Below are 3583 nucleotides of genomic sequence, written 5' to 3'. Positions count from 1 at the left end.
CCATGTCGCCGAGCAGAGAAGCCGTCATTACCAGTCTCACAGGAGCCCTCAGCTCCAGATTCAGGCTTTGATTGATGAAAAAAAAAAAGAGGGGAGGGGTAAAAAAAGCGGCAGATCAGAGTGTGCCCTCGATACAAACATTTGCTGTGACCTTGCAACCCCCCCCCCATCCACAGGTCTAAAATTAACCAAGCCAGCAAAGTTAAACTAGGAGTGGAGGAAATGTGGACCAGATACTCTTTTTGGCGCGTCCCCATATCTGCTTGCTTTCGGGGGGGGGGGGATTACTGCAGCAGAGAGAGCCTTTTGATTTACTGAGCTAAACATAGATTCATTAGCCAAACAGCTGGCTGCACCGACTGCTTCATGCCCACCTCCACACTTCTAAATCCAACAGACCTATGGTATTCTATCAGCGACTGCACTGTCTGCATAAGTGTTACACTTGGCTGCTTTTTACAATCAGAATAAACATGTTTGGTGTTTGCAGACAGTATTTGAGACATGTGTATCCAGAGCAACAACTGTACTCTGTGCTTTCCAAACAACAATTATGACCTCTGAGAAGAGACTGCAGCACCAACATCTTTGTGTAACGCTGCATAACGGCCGAGTTAACCATTACAAGGGGAGGCTCTGCTTCCGCTATCAGTTATTGCTTTAAACTTAGCTTGGTTAATAAGATTAAGTCAGGAGAATCAATCAGTCCTGGAAGGATTCTTTATGACCATCGATTGATTTGATTTGTGTTGCAACAGCTGGGTAAATTGTAGCGGGGATGCAAGGGAGCATAAGAAGAACTGGAAATAGGAAACGTCGGATAACTTTTGTTTGCGTCTTGAAGTTACTGAGAAAAAGGTTAAATGTCTCCAGATGCAAATTGTTGGTTTATGTTGTACTTTTATGCAGAGACCTTATAATATGCCTCTAGTTGCAGAAAAACACAGGAAATACATCTGTTATCAAAGCAGGCGAAGGTTTTAAACTGTTACTTTTGCAGAGCCCCAGAGATGTTGCATCAGGCAGTTTTAATCAGGTGCAGGAGAAAATACAAGAAGAAAGAGTCAATCTACTCTAAACTTTAAGGTATGCCACGGTTTAAACATTAGGGTTTTAAATATAAATAAAATGAATGTCCTTTTATTGAGATGATAGAAAAAGTGGCAGTGTCCAGTCTAGCTGGAGTAAAATGTGATGAACAAGCACTTTGCAAAAGCAGGAATTTGCTTTTATTTTTACCAATATCAAACTTCTAAAATGTTCCACCATGATTTTTTTGGTTTTAAGTCCTTTTAATGAGAAATAACAGCTGAAAATTAAGCCAGTCCTCACCTCTACATGTGTAATGGTCGCTCTTATCTAGGCATGCCAAGCTGTTTAAACAGCTACAGCTTTAAAAGTCCTTTGTATCCACGAGGCATTTCGGAATGAAGCTTCTTTTAATCAGATCTCAGAGAAAGCTAAAAAGCTGCACAGAGTTTAAAATTCCATTTAGAAACATGCCCCTCCCCCACCTGTTGCCACATTCTGCAGGTCAGCTGACTTGAATAAGATAGAAAACTTTCTCCCTTCCCTGATGAGAAAGTTGGACATTTCTGTTTTTGGATAAAAACACAAACATTATGTGGAAACTAAAATGCATCAGTCATCAAAACAAAATAGCTCAATTTAGCTGGATTTTATTCTGCATTGTTGCTAAAGCACATCTGTCAGATTAACATCTAAGATTACAGCTATTGACCCATTTGTTTTTTAATAAAAAGCAGTCGGATTACTTTTATACCAGAGTATTTATATATTTGTGTTCATACCCTGATATGTTATGCAATATTATACAATGAAAATCTCATCCTGACAGACAAGATAAAATCAGGTTTATAAAATTAAAGCACTGTGAATATTTTTTGTAGTAAGTTATTGGGAAATGTAGTAAATTGCACAGCTGAGACAGCAGCACCGTGGCCGTAGATATAGTATAAGTATAATGTTGCAGCGGGTGTTATCTGGTGAAAGGTTTCAGACCTAAAAATCCCTGAAGAATAGAGGAAAGAGACAAAACAAAACTCTGCTAGGCATTAACCTCAAAATTGTGCTTTCTGCACAATCATAGGGGGGAAAAACAGGGAGAGGATTCCCTTGATGCATTAGTTTTTGTTTTGTTTTTTTATCCATATTAAAGCTGATTTTGTTTTTTCTCAAAAGCTGAATGTTTGCTGATATCTCTCCCGAAAGATCTTCCAGAGTGAGCATAGACAGGCTGAGCTGGAGCATGTGTTGTGCACCGGTAGCTACGCAACCCGGGAGCTTTGTGTTATGACACCCCTCCTTCCAGGGACACGTTATTACTGTATTAGATGCAGCACAGGCTATTTTAATCACCGCTGTGCAAACAGGTATTTGCCCTGTTGACGTCAATCTTTATGGGCAGGATCGGCCTCTTGTGTCTCATTGTGTCACATTTTAAGCCAGGTTATAAACACACCTGGCTCTTGTTTGATGTGTTTCTCTGAAGCGGCCGGTCGACTTTGGCCCGCGGGTGTAAAATAATGACAAACAGGTAGGTCAGACTGTGAACTGGTTTTAAAAAAAGAGAGTAAAATAAAAAAATCAGTAACAGCATGATAGGTGGTGTATCAAGTGGGTGGTGTGTTGCAGATTGGCACAGTTAAGTGTCACCCTTATCAAAGTGGGTTGTGTTCCTGGTTTTAAAGTCCAACTGATAAGATAACTCTCCATAGAACGGAAAGACGCGCATAAAGTAAACAGCTAGGTCGAAAATGTGCAAACAATGTGGAAAAAATGGATCTTAGTACAATATAATTTTTTTCTGAACCCTTGGGAGACTTTCCCTCTCCCTTGTTAAAAAGGACAATAGTTAATAAGTTGGCTAAACAGTAGAGTGCAAAGGTTATGTTTTCAGTCTACACCATTAATTAAACAGGTCACCAGAACACCATGCAGCTTACAGAGAAGCCTTCAGTACAAGCATGTCCAAAAGTCTACAGAGTTCATGGATTTAATAACACCCAAAATACTGAAGCAACATCGATTAAATAAAGCTGAAATGGATGCATTTTAGTCCTGCTAAATCAGGGAACTGCTTGGTTGAACTTAGGGAAGAGGCAGATAACGTTTCGGAATAATTACTCAACTTTACACAAAGTCCTCCTATCTGCTAGATATCAGTCTATGATTTCAGCATCGGCTACACAGAAGTGCTTTGTCTAAGATTGCTTCTCTTCCCCGGACCAAAGAACAAGGAAAAAAAAAAGCTCAATTTTGTCACCCAGCATGTCCGACGTTTGCTTGTGGAGATGAGTCTGATTGCCTGCCGGCCACTGCAGATGTAGAGCCGCCACTTTTTATCACCATGCTGCCGTGAATCTGCAGCGGTCCGTTTGACTTAAGATTCAGAGCGTTGCATTTAAGGCGGCAGCACAAATTTATTGTTTACGCAAAGGAGGTATGCAGTTCCTAGAGTCTGGCTCCTTGTTGCAACATTATTAGGGATGCATTTTTTTAAAGTTGCAAGATACACCAAAAGATACCCAGTAGCTTCAGTGCAAATCTGCCAAAAATGAGC

This window comes from Cyprinodon tularosa, unplaced genomic scaffold, assembly GCF_016077235.1.
Source record: "Cyprinodon tularosa strain WSP-4 unplaced genomic scaffold, ASM1607723v1 ctg199, whole genome shotgun sequence".
Lineage (NCBI taxonomy): Eukaryota > Metazoa > Chordata > Actinopteri > Cyprinodontiformes > Cyprinodontidae > Cyprinodon > Cyprinodon tularosa.
The sequence above is the reverse complement of the archived record's forward strand: the minus strand, read 5'-3'. Positions refer to the sequence as shown.